General features: G+C 46.8%; 1 protein-coding gene across 4 annotated transcripts in view; it reads left to right on the forward strand.

The window, feature by feature from the left end:
* The window catches only part of LOC126987847 (transcription factor Sp9-like), a 108,630-nt gene that overhangs the window by 50,620 nt on the left and 43,833 nt on the right, over positions 1–14,177 (forward strand). The window lies entirely within an intron of this gene.

Below are 14,177 nucleotides of genomic sequence, written 5' to 3' on the forward strand. Positions count from 1 at the left end.
TCTCTTCTTTTCTATTCTATCCACCTCTCTTCCTGTCCATCCACCTCTGTCTATCCCTCCCATCTATTCCATCTATTCTCCTTTCCTTGTCCACTTTTCTTATCCCCTGTCCACTCCTTCTCTTTCCTCTCCCTCTTGTTCCCTCCTTCTCACACGGCTGCCTCCCATCACTCCTCCTCTCACCTTCTGTCCATCCCTCATCTCCCTCTCGCGCCCCCGCTGTGAGCTAAGGGGCGGGAGGAGGACCCCTGGGCAGCCGCGAAGACCTTTGATCCGTTTGTGGCTCCTCCTCGTCCCTCCCCCTTCCGTCCTCCTTCCCTCCTCTTCCGCACTTCCGCATCATTCTCACCTCTGTCTTCTTCATCGTCCTCCTAAATGACACTAACTTCCTTATAGCACAGCATCACGCTCTCTCCTAAGGACGTATTATTTCCGGTTAATTTGCCTTCTGATCTATCGAATGCCGTTACGTAATCATACTCTTCTTTTTTTTCGTTCCTTCTATATAGACAGTGTTTATGACTATTGTGTCTTGGGATATAAGAACACAAAGGGTCGTATTAACAGCTATTTCGTCGCCCAAGAACATCTATTTGACAAGGCTTTTTGTCGTAGGAGTTGTGGGCATTTCCAGGAGTAGTTTGATGACCCTGGTGGTAGTCTGACCCTTCTTCTGTACCGTGAACCTGAAGGAACACTCATTAGAACCCGACTGACCCCCTCTTTGACCTTTAGAAATAGCTGATGTGAGAAGCGAGTGTGTCTTATTATACCGACCAGAGACTCTTCAAGCTTGGTTAATTTTTCTGTATTTCCTTTCTTTTTATTTTTATCTTCCTTCTTTCCTTCTTCCTTTCTTTCTTTCTTCCCTCCCTCCCTTCATTCCTTCCTTCCTTACTGGGTGTTCCTACTTTGGTTTCCTTACTTCCATCTTTCCTTCCTTAACTCCCTCCTTCCTTTTGTCCTTCCCTTTCCTCCTTCCTTCAATCCTTCATTCCTTACTGGGTGTTCCTACTTTGATTTCCTTACTTCCATCTTTCCTTCCTTAACTTCCTCCTTCCTTCTTTTCTTCCCTTTCCTCCTTCCTTCCTTCCTTCCTTCCTTCCTTCCTTCCTTATTTACATTACTTTTCTCCCGTGTGTCTCCGAGTGTCTAGAGGCGAAGAGAAATTAAGGCGGTTCGTCTATCATCTCAGAGGCTATTACAATGATTTTCCACGCGTTTCTCCTCCTTTCCTTCCTCCTAACTTCCTTCCTTCCTTCCTATTCCTCTTCCTTCCCTTCTTCCTTCCATGCATCAATTATCACCTAAGGAGTAGGAAGGAAGAGTTGGTTTCATAATCATCACAGAGGCAATTTTAGAATGATTTCCAACCCGTTTCTCTGTACTTCCTTTCCTCCTATATATATTTCTCCTTCATTCCAGCAATTACATACCGCTCGTGTGTGTGTGTGTGTGTGTGTGTGTGTGTGTGTGTGTGTGTGTGTGTGTGTGTGTGTGAGCTTTGTTTGCCGTCACTGAAGCTGTTTATTTTAGGTCATTCTCGCGGTGTCCTTAAGTCCAACAGCTCTCAGGTCGCTATTCTCCATCCCTTTGTGAAGCGATTAGCCCCGTGAACCCCGCCTGACCTGACCTCCTCCTCCTCCTCCTCCTCCTCCTCGCCAGGGGTCCGCGCGGGGCATTAGTGGGTCGCCGCCTTTGTCCCATAAGTGGTGTTTAATGAGATTGGTGGAGTGGCGGAGGTTGACCCTGTCGCCACCACCGCCATCACCTCGGGCAGGGAAAATCACAGGTCATCAGAGAGGGAGGGAGGGGAGGGGAGGGTGACCTCTCTCTCTCTCTCTCTCTCTCTCTCTCTCTCTCTCTCTCTCTCTCTCTCTCTCTCTCTCTCTCTCTCTTTCTCTCTTTCTCTCTTTCTCTCTATCTATCTATCTATCTCTATCTATCTATCTATCTACGTATCTACAACTCAATCTGTTTGCCCGTCTGTTCATCTGTCTTTCGCTCTTTCCTTCTTTTTTGACATTTTTCATCTCTTTTTATATACATTTCTCTCGTTTTCTCCCCACTCCCTCTCCCTTTTCTCCTCTTCCTCTCTCTCTATACCGCACATTCTCCTCCACTCACACCCTCCAAACAGAAACTAACCTAACCTATAGTGAAACCAAATTGTCGAGTCCGTTTTGGCGTTGGCTCCCGCGGGTCCATTTCTCCCCTCTGCTCTGCCACACAGTCTCAACACCTATTTCTTCCTCTCATATGTTACCTATAGCTTACATATGAGAGGAGGAGATAGGTGTTGGGACTGAGTGGCAGAGCAGAGGGGAGGAAAGGACCAGCGGGAGCCAACATCACACCGGCCTCGACATATTTGGAAGACTATAACAACACACACCACACCACATATCCACTACAAACACCCGGGCAGGAGCAAGCACCACCAACACCCTAAGCATAAACACGGTACTATAAAACACACACTAGATGAAGCCCCTTAAGTAGATCGCAAAGCTTTGGATCATATTCTTAAAAAACGATTCGGCGCCCAGGCACAAATATTTGACTAGGCTTTCGTAAGAGTTTTGGGCATTTCCATGGGTAGTATTTTTATGACCTTGGTGGTATTATAATTTGACCCTTCTTCTATATAATGAACCTTAGAACCCGACTGATCTCTTATATGACCTTTGAAAATATTTGATGTCAGGAATGAAAGCGTCTGATAACACCGACATTTGCACTGGGATAGAGAGAGAGCAGGAGAGAGAACGGGAGAGCGAGAGGGCCAAGGAGGTGAAGCAAGAGGAGGAGGAGCCGGCGAGCGGGTGCGTGTGAAGACCTCGGCTCGTAACTCCTTCCGGGCGGGCCAGAGGGAGCTGTGGCGTGCGGGATGGAGTGGCGTCTCGTAATGGCGAGATGCGTAAATATGGTCGCTGTCAGACGGCCCGTGCGTTGCCACTCGTCGTCATTATGGTGGTGAGAGTGGGAGTGATCATCGTGAAGGAGAGTGAGGGTGGGAGAGAAGGAGAGAGGTAGGTAGGGAGAGGGGAGGAAGAAAGGGAGAGAAAGAAAGAGGGATTTGGCTGTTATAATGTGAGTGGGAGCGATTACCGTGAGAGAGAGAGAGAGAGAACATCCATATATCCATAATAAGGAGAAGAGGGAATTGAGGAAGGAGAAAGGAAGGAAAGGAGAGAGAAGGGGAGAGAACGAATAATTTAGCTCTAATTTGTGAAAGTGGGAGTGGTCATCGTGAAAGAGAGAGAGGGAGCTAGAGGATATCAATAGCAAGGAAGGAAAGGGAAGGAAGGAAAGAAAGGAGGGGAGGAAAGGAGAAAGAGAAGAAGAGAGAGGAAGGGACTAGCTGTTGTTTTCGTCTTGGGAGGAGGAAAAGAGTTCTGCGTCTGGGATAAATGGGGGAAGGTTTTAATGGTACGGAACGGGGAGCGGGATCAAGGGAAGGGAAAAACGGGAAGGTAACAGTGAGAGTAGCAGGATCAAGGGAGGAGGGAAGGAACGAATCTCATTTCTTTGTTTTGGACGAGTAACAAACAGGTTTTTGCCGCGAGCCGAGGCAGGAAACGCAGCGCACCTTGCCTGTTACTACGGTCATTACCTGGCTGAGAGGGAGGGTGATGAGAGGACAGTTAAGGAAAGTAAAGGTGAACGATTCCAGGTGAGATATGAAGAGAAGGAAACGCCGCCGGGAACTTATGCTTCATGTTCATGGTGGGTTAACCCCTTGGATGCGGATTTCCTACAAGAAGACATCACCAAGGAGTGGAACAAAAAGTGGCTCCTCCAATTTAGTGAAGAAAAATGTGAAGTCATGCATCTTGGGAGGGGAAATCCAGCATATCAGTACCACATGGGAAACACTCCACTACCCACCACAGAGGGACAGAAAGACCTGGGAGCATATGTTACCAGACTACCAGTGAAGGCGAAATCCGTGCCAATCGCAGCGGACGGTTTAAGGACATGTGGATTAGATTATTAGTGATTTAAGGTATTATTATTAAGTTCACAATGGGAGTAATCTAGGTTCTCGATCTCAACTCTTTGGCTTCTATTCCGCATGATTTTTTTCTTTCTTATCTCTATTTTTTTTTACTGTTCTTTATTCTCTTCCTCGTCTTCTTATCCTTTTTCCTTCTCTCAATCCTATACTTTTCCACCTCCTCCTCCTTTCCTCACCTACTCTTCCTCTTCCTCCTTTTCATACTCCTCCTCCTCCTCAGACTACTCACCCCATAACCCTTCTTTTCCACCTCCTCCTCCTCCTTTCCTCACCTACTCTTCCTCTTCCTCCTCCTCAGACTACTCAGCCCATAACCCTTCTTTTCCACTTCCTCCTCCTTTCCTCACCTACTCTTCCTCTTCCTTCTTCTCATATTCCTCAGCCAATACTCCTCCTCATACTGTTTCGCCAATACTTCTCATATACCACTCCTCCTCCTCAAACTCCTTCTCCACCTACGACTATCATATCAATAACAACACCGAGGTCACCACCACAAACAAAAATAACTAAGTGTATCGAGAATTAGGTGAGCCACGCGCCTCTCACTGGGGGATCAAGGCGGCCGGCGGTGGTGTGTTGGCAGAGGTGGTAGTGGTGGTGGTGGTGGTGGACCGACCCTTCTGGCTGAGCCCCTCCAGCGTGATTAGGGAGCTGCCTTTAATTAGTCTCGTTTGTGCCCATTCAAGTAGCGAAGTATTTTGCGAGGCCTGGATATAAACACACTTAGCCCGATGTTTGTTAGCGAGGGGGAAGGAAGAGCCGGGGAGAAAGGCGGAGGAAAGGAAGGAAGAAAGGAAAGGGCTGTTGTGTTCCTGTGTTGTGTTGTGTTGTGTTGTGCTGTTGTGCCAGATAGATAGATAGATAGATAGATAGAGATAGATAGATAGATAGATAGATAGATAGATAGAGAGAGAGAGAGAGAGAGAGAGAGAGAGAGAGAGAGAGAGAGAGAGAGAGAGAGAGAGAGAGAGAGAGAGAAATGGGATAGTGAGGGGTTGGAAGGCCTGAGGTGGATGAGGGAGAGGAAGGGAGAGAGAGGGAGAAGCACACTCGTCCTCTCCCTTCCCTCATTCTTTTCCCCTCATAATTCGCCGTTTGTCCTCGCCTCCGTCCTCCCCCTCACTGCCACATCAAACGCCGCTGCCACCCCGACCGCCCCTCCTGCGTCTCCTCCCCCCCACGCCCCCACCCCCACCCCAAAGAAAAATTCACAAACGGAAAGGAAATGAAAGAAAATCACGCACAAAGAGGAGATGCAATTAAAGTGACGCGTTTTTTATATTTTTTTATAAAGCTTGACATTCATGGCTCTCGCTTTAAATGAGAACAAAGGAATAATAAATAAACGAATATGATTTAACCCGGTAGCAGCGACGGGCCAAATTTGTGGCTTTACCGTGTAGCAGCGACGGGCCACATTTTTGCCATGATATAAACCCCCAAAAATAGATGATGCATAAACTGATCACAAATGCGTTGATATATATTATGAAAAGGTTTGTGTGAGTGATGATTTTTTTCTATTTTTTCTCGCTTAGAGGGGCCTTTAAGAAACATGATCCCCGCAACTATATACCAGGTTAAGTTACACGAAAACAAACGATTGGCACACGACAAAACAAGGTTCGCGCAGTATTGTACCATAAAGATAAGAACCGGCCGCATCCCAAGCTCTCCCTTACTAAAAAGAAGAGTTATCAGTTATTGTAGCGCAGCATATTCTATAAACTGTCTAACACCTTCGTGAAAAGCCATATCCAAACTCACATCCAATAACTTTTTTCTTTTCTATTAGCGCCGAGCGATTACTAACAGAAAATCAGTTCGTTGAAGGTATAGCCTGTAAACCGTAAATGTGGTTCACGGAAAGCTTGTACAGTGAACGTGCCCTGAAATGCTGATATTGTTGGAACTGGCATCAAGGGAGAACCACTAGCGTTTGTCTTTTAAATAAATTATGACAAGATCCACAAATGAAGCCTTCCCTACTCACTTACCAAATTCCTCTGATGTGTTCTATTCAATCTCTCTCTCTCTCTCTCTCTCTCTCTCTCTCTCTCTCTCTCTCTCTCTCTCTCTCTCTCTCTCTCTCTCTCTCTCTCTCTCACACACACACACACACACACACACACACACACGCGCGCGCCCCCCCACCCCCTCACACACACACACTCATACCCCTCCCCACCAACCACACAGTAATCCACGAAATACTATATATCATTGTTCCTCTCAGCACTATCAAACCCATTGAGAAAAAGGTCCTACTTCTGCTCCTATACTCCTCCCCACTCTCCAAGTCTTTCTGATGCAAACACTTACACGCATTTATTCACTTTACACTTATCCCTAAAGGAACTGCATGTCGATATAACTTCACCCGATACCAAACAACTCAAAATAAAACAAATTCATGCTCCGACACCTCCCTCCTCTTCACCACTCAAGTCCCTCTGATGCGAACCTTTTCACACATTACTTTAACCCATTTATACTTAATCCCTAAAGTACTGTATGTAGGTATCACTTTCTTTGATAGTAAACCGGAGGGAGGAAGTTAGTAAGAGATGCTGCGATTCCCTACCCCGATCTGCCTCCCAATCCCCTCTCTCGCCTCCCACCCGGCCCGCCCCAAAAACCACCCTCAGAGCCTCCTCCTTCACCCTGCTACCCCCCCCCCTCCCCGCCGCTCCACTCCACTGTGTATTGTATGTAAGCCGCTTAGTGGGGGGGCGATAAGATTCAATCAGAGCGGGTTCACAGTCTCTCCGTCTGGCTTGAGTTACATCTAGATTACTGTGTGTTAGGGGTGGGGGGTATGTGCGTGTGTGGTAGGGGAAGGGGTGGGGGGGGGGCTTGTGTGTGTGTGTGTGTGTGTGTGTGTGTGTGTGTGTGTGTGTGTGTGTGTGAGAGAGAGAGAGAGAGAGAGAGAGAGAGAGAGAGAAGAGAACTTGCTGACCAAAAAATAAAAAAAATAAAAGTAAAGAAAGCTATTAAAAGCAAAGCAAAAGAGTCACAAACAGGAGAGAGAGGGAGGGGATTAACATAACACAGAAAATAACTTGAAAATCAACGAAAAAAAAATGGAAAGTAAAAACACACGGAGGACATTAGTGACAGCTGCATGGCGATATTTTCATTTTTTTTCGCTTTTCTTTTTGTGCTGACGTGACGCTCAGCTCAAATTCTTTTCTACAAATCCACACTCTTACCTCCACCCAACACGTGCCCCTCCCCCCTACACACAACCATTTCTCCTCCTCCCTTACACAAATCCCTCAACCCCCCTAACTAAACACACAATCCCTTCCAATATTCCGCTTCCCTCCACTCCCACATACACACAGACAGAGACAAAGACACTCAAATAATCTATCTGTTCCACTCGCATTTTGCTTTGTGGTGGATTGAATACCACTTTAATATAGCACATGCACATACACAGACACCCCACCCTCCTCTCCTTTCCTTACACACAAATATAAACACACACAAACACGAGGACAATCACTCACATTATCTGTTCCACTCGCTTTACCTGCCTGAAAGTCCGTGAGGTTTGAATACAAACGCACATGCAAGTATACAAACACTCCTCCCTCCCCCCACACAAACAAACACAAACACGAGGAATCTCACGCACATTATCTGTTCCACTCACATTACCTCCCCGTAAGTATTCCCCTCCGTGAAGGCTTGAATACCTAAGTCGGGCGGCATCGGAGAGCGGCAGGTGTGCATTATTGAGGCGCGGCGTGTCGGGCGCGCAACACTCCTGGCGGCGGGGCTGGTGGCGATGGGCTGATTGACGCGCTGCCCGTCACTGGTGCCGGCCAGCCTCTGCCCTGAGCCCTGCATGCGTGGCCAAGGCCTTCTCTTACCTGTAGAGGAAGGAGAGGAGCCTTGGTGATGGTGAACACCTGCCTGAAGGTGGGGACAGTGATATGGATGGTTGTGGGGTGGGTGAGGGGGAAGGTGCGGGGTGCGTGAAAGGGGATGATGATGACAATGGTAGTGGTAAAAACAATAACATATCATGATTATCAAGGTGATGAGAATGATACTTCTGTCATTACTGCAACTATTTCTACTACTACTACTACTACTACTACTACTACTACTACTTCTACTACTACTACTATTATGACTAGTACTACTGTTGCTGGTGTTATTGTTGTTTATAGAAATAATGATAAAACAAAAAAAACAAAATAATAATAATAATAATAATAATAATAATAATAATAATAATAATAATAATAATTACGGTATTATTTTTATTATTATTATTATTATTATTATTATTATTATATTATATTATATAAGATTTGAAAACATTATATAAGTAGTAGTAGTAACAGTAGTAGCAGTAGTAGTAGTAGTAGTAGTAGTAGTAGTAGTAGTAGTAGTAGTAGTAGTAGTCACATCACCCCCGCCCTGACCACCACCAGTAAAGCAAGGCAGTCGCCGCGCCAGTGGTAACAGCGCCATGAGTATAGGTAATTGTTACGACTTCTGGAGGAGAATATCGACAGGCGTTCCTCCTCCCAGCTGACAGGCAGACGCGTAATTACCCAAGAAAACAATTTGCTCCGGGATGAGACGCATCAGTGAAAAGGTCAACCACTTTTAAGTTGGAGCCTCGTGCATAACTCACGCCGCCGCTGTCCGAGGCTGGCTGGCAAGAGAGGTGGGCGGAGCGGGGACAATTTGACTAAGCTTAATTTGACTGGAAAAATCACAGCTATCACTTAGACGTTTTTTTCTGATTTTACATAAACGCAGTGCGACCTATACGAGTGTGTGTGTGTGTGTGTGTGTGTGTGTGTGTGTGTGTGTGTGTGTGTGTAACTAAGTATGTATGTATGTATGTAGGTACGTAGGTAGGTCGGTAGGTAGGTAGGTAAAATTGTATGTATGTATAATTGTATGTCTAGAAGCCGACGTTAAATTAAAATAACCATGTCAGACAGCAAGGTACAGGATAAACTTTCATACCTCGACACACACTTTTCTTAACACAGCTTTTCTTAATTAATATTGCTTTCGAAAAAGGGACGAAGAAACGAGCGCCTGGTACGGAGACAGTTAAAGGAGCCATCTGACAAACTATAAGGAAATGGAAGGTAACAGTTTAAGCCAGGCATTGAAAAGGGACACACGAAGCCCATCATTAGCCGCCCAAACACCCATTAGCAAGCGACAGGACAATAAGGAGGAAGTACATTATTGTTACTGGGATTATTTTTTTGCTTGTTGGAAAGGGAAATGACATTGCAGCAAAATTATACATAAACTAACGAATGTTGGAGAGGTTATACTGTAAACGTAGTGTGTGTGTGTGTGTGTGTGTGTGTGTGTGTGTGTGTGTGTGTGTGTGTGTGTGTGTGTGTGTGTGTGTGTGTGTGTTTTATTACTGAATTTGGCAGCGCGTACCAAAAATATCGAGAAAAGGGTGAAATAATTTAAAGTTTTCAAAGGATCAGATTTGATGTCTGTCAAAACCTGGCTATGACAAAACACGTCTGCACATGTTGTTTTGTTCGTCATTACCACTTCATAAATCTTGTTGGAGAGGAAGCTGGCAACACTAACTAATATAAAGCTGCGTAAGGAGAATAGAGGGAAGTTCTTTTCTATGATGCTAATATACGTTCCATCCCCACCTCGCCATAGTCTATTGTATCATGTTGAGTAATCCGGAAGTAATTATTTTTCATTAGCCAAGTTCGCTGAAATAAAGCCATTGTTCTCTCAACCCTCCTCTACACACACACACACACACACACACACACACACACACACACACACACACAGCTAATCTGCATCCACTCACCCACACACCCATACCTGCCTACCTACCCAGCTACTCTCTCTCTCTCTCTCTCTCTCTCTCTCTCTCTCTCTCTCTCTCTCTCTCTCTCTCTCTCTCTCTCTCTCTCTCTCTCTCTCTCTCTCTCTCTCTCTCTCTCTCTCTCTCTCTCTCTCTCTCTCTCTCTCTCTCACACACACACACACACACACACACACTGAGCGGGCGGGCGGACAGACAGCGAAAAAAAGGCTTGTCTGAGTTTTTTTTTTAACCATTTATGGTACGGAGTTTGAAAGCCGTGGTTGACGAGCAGTATTCAGCAGCTGACAAGCGCCGAGTTCTTTCAAGAGTGAAGGAATTAAGTCATTAGGACGGGACACATTAATGAGGGAATTTGCCTGACATCAAAGGCCTCGGCTCACCCCGCTGCGAATTTGTCCGGACTCACAGTGGTTTTTTCCCCCCTTGATAAATATCCAGCTGTTTTTTGCTTTCAACGGGCCTAGGCGGGGCGAGCTGAGAGGGAAAACACGGCACGGCACACGGGCTCCCCCAGACGAGGCGCGACCTGTTGCTGCTATGTCTGTCTGCCTCTGTTTTAATGTCTATCTATCTGTCTATCTGTCTGTCAATCTATCTATCCATCTATCTCGACTGAAATGAGAGAGAGAGAGAGAGAGAGAGAGAGAGAGAGAGAGAGAGAGAGAGAGAGAGAGAGAGAGAGAGAGAGAGAGAGAGAGAGAGAGAGAGAGAGAGAGAGAGAGAGAGAGAGAGAGAGAGAGAGAGAGAGAGACTGTGACACATGACGGCCCTCCACTTGTCTGACTGCATGCATGTATGTAGTGTGTCCGTGTGGTCGGCGGGACAGCCTCACAACTAACAATGGACACGGGAACTCTAATGAGCGCCACCCACCCACCGCATACCCCTAAAACACCCCCTCACCCTTTCACCCCTTCACCCCATCATCCATCCTCCTGCTAACCCCAAACTGAGAACGAAGAGAGGAGCGGGGAAGGAAGGGGAGGGGAGCATGTGGTGTGTATCTATGACCTATCGGGCCCTGTCACCCTCCACCTAGTTCCCCTCACCCCTCACTCCCCTAGCATTACCCCTCACCTTTCACCCCCATCCTCCTTCTTCGTCTCCTACTCCCCTGAATCTAAGGGTGAGCGAAAGAGGCCGAGTGAGGCTGAAGTGCAGAGAGGTTGGAATTGGTGTGTCTATTTATGCCTTGCCTGACCCTTCCCCCCCCACTCTACCTGTTCTTCTTTCACCTTTCATTCCCACCTTTCCAATCACCTCAAAATACTCCCATCCAAAGCTAAGTGTCAAAGAGGAGGGACGTTGAAAAGGGGAGGGTAAGGTATATTTGTAGGTGTGTAGCTGGGTTCTTCACGTCCAACTCCTACAAACGACCATTCCAGTGAAGGGAGGCGAGCTGTCAGGGGGATTAAAGGCCTCTTGGGCTGGGTGAGGCGTGTATATATGCTGCCAGGTCGTACTCACCGTGGGTCTCCGTCAATTAGAAAATCTGGCTGGCGTGGCGTCGCTGGCGGGTCAGTGGGCGGTGGTGTCGGGGGCCATGGTGGGTTACAGTGACTTCCGGGCCCGTCACCTCCGGCCTCCCCAACCCTTTGTCTGTACGGCCGCAGCTCCTCCTACTCCTCGTCTCCCTCCTCCTCCTCCTCCTCCTCCTCCTCTTCATCATCATCACATTATCATCAACACCATCTACTACTACCACTACCAATACTACTACTACTACTACTACTACTACTACTATTACTACTCCCCTAATTCCGTTTTTCTTCTTCTTCTTCTTCTTCTTCTTCTTCTTCTTCGTCTTCTTCTTCTTCTCCTCCTCCTCCTCCTCCTCCTCCTCCTTCATTATGTGCTATCCTCGGCCCTCATTAGGCACACTTTGCACACCCTCATTAGCCTCGTCCTAAATTAAGATCTCCCAGCACACACACACACACACACACACACACACACACACACACACACACACAGCCTCCCTCCCCTTATGATGTAACCTCGGCTGCTTCTCCCTCCTTGCCCTTTTCCTTCTCCTCCTCCTCTTCCTCCTCCTCCTCCTCCTCCTCCTCGACCTCGCCACGACCCTGACCTTCCTGGTTACTAGTGATTACTATTATTATTATTATTATTATTATTATTATTATTATTATTATTATTATTATTATTATTATATTCATTTCTCTCTTCGTCTTCCTCTTGTTCTCTCATATCTTCTTCTCTTTCTTCTTCTTTTCTTCTTCCTCTTCACGTTCTTATCATCATTATCATCATCATCAATCATATCTCTTCACCTTGAGTCAAACTTTACCAACTATACCAACCATCACGACGACTCACCTCACTATCACTGACACCAATAGCATAACGAGGCTCTCAGATTACCACAAACGACTTCATACTAAAAAAAAATGCATAAGGTGTCATCCCTATTACCACTATCTGCTACTCCTTCCATTATCGTTACTTAACCGTGAGAGAACATCAAAACAGTACGCAACAAACAGCGGCGATTAAGACATTTCGTAGCTGTCTAGGAATCTGTGGGAGGGGGGAAAAAATAAGTCAGCTGTTATTTTATCATTCATTATATGCAAATGAAGGTTTAATTGGGCACTTGAATGCGGGCGGAGTGATGTGATAAGCGTGGGGGTCCCTTCCATCCAGGCGGAGAGAATTACGTCAGTAGAACAATAAAAGGAGGGTTAGTATCTTAGAACGCGTGCAACCGACGATTCATTCTGCAATATAACTGAGTGTGGGAGGTGGGGGAGGTGGAGGGATATGGCGCGGCAGGACGAGCCATGGAGTATATTAAGAAGCAGAGAAAGAAGAGGAGGGTAGATACAGAGGAGAGGAGAGAGAGGAGAGGAGGGAGAGGAAAAGAGATGAGGAGAGTAGAACGAGCCATGGAGTATATTAAGGAGCCGAAAAAGGAGAGGAGGGTAGATACAGAGGAGAGGAGAGAGAGGAGTGGAGGGAGAGAAGATACAGAGGAGATGAGAAGAGAAGGGGAGGGAAACGGTGTGGAAGGGGAAGCCGTGAATGATAACTGGGAAAAGGAAAAGGAGAGAGAGGAGAGGAGGTAGAGAAATGACCTGAGGGAGAGAAGAGAAAGGAAAGGAGAGAGGATATAGAGAAGAGATGAAAAAAAAGGGAGAGGTGACGGTGTGGGAGACGAACCGTGAAGAGGAAGGGAGATGGAGAGTAGAGGAGAGAAGGAAGGGTGTGGGAGAGGAGGGTAGATATACAGGAGAAAAAGAGAGGAGAGAGGGAAGAGATGTGAGATGGAGGAGGGTAGATAGGAGAGGAAAGAGATGAGAGAGCGAGAGGCGTGAAACAAGGGGGGGAAGATAGAGAGTAGAGGAGATGAGGAGAAAGGAGGAGGTGAAGGCGTGGGAGGAAGGGCCGTGAAGGGTGTTGGGAGCATCCTGTCTCACACCTTAGGCTCCCAGACACAGCCACTCACGCCTACCTCTCCTCGCCTCCTCCTCCTCTCTCAACAACTTCTCATCGATCTCCATTTTCTTTTTGCTAATTCTTCTCCTATATTCCTCCCCATCTTCCTCATATCCTCCGCCTTCACCTCATCTTCCTCTTTATTTTTTCTGTTTTCTCATTTGGGTTTCCTTTCTAAATTATTAACGTAGACGACACACCTCCAGACTCCAACCATCGAAATTATCATATATAAAATAATAAAAGATACATTCGTTTAGTAATCTACAAATCTAATTAATTTCGTTTACTTTTGGAGTCCTATCCATTAAGAAAGTCCAGTTTAGTTATTACCTTCTAGTAATGTTTTATATGAAATGGTAGTTATGGAGATACGAGGACAATGTATTCTCCAGCCTCACCCTCGGCATGGGAGAGGGAAGAGGAGCGGGCAGGGGCCGTGGGTGGACGTTGTGTTGTTTATCTGCGGCAAAACAGCGAAGCAGACACAGCAGAGCAAAATACGGCGCGAACCAGTCACGAATCTTGAGCGTAGCGAACGATGCAAGTGTTGTAAATAAAGGGAAAGGTGGGCAGTGTGTGTGTGTGTGTGTGTGTGTGTGTGTGTGTGTGTGTGTGTGTGTGTGTGTGTGTTCGGCAGCACTGATAATTTCCGCGGAACCATAAATTATCCCTCTGACTTGCAACTTGTGGGCTCGTTTGCCGACCTCCTTCCCTTGGCTGGTCCATCAGTGATCCTCTCACGGCAGAACAGCCCGTGGCAGGCCTGCGGTATCCCGCTGCTGAGGGGCGGCGGGGCACGACGGGGAGGCAGGAGGCGGCGGGTGGGAGACACGATGA

Source organism: Eriocheir sinensis, chromosome 66 (genome assembly GCF_024679095.1).
Source record: "Eriocheir sinensis breed Jianghai 21 chromosome 66, ASM2467909v1, whole genome shotgun sequence".
Lineage (NCBI taxonomy): Eukaryota > Metazoa > Arthropoda > Malacostraca > Decapoda > Varunidae > Eriocheir > Eriocheir sinensis.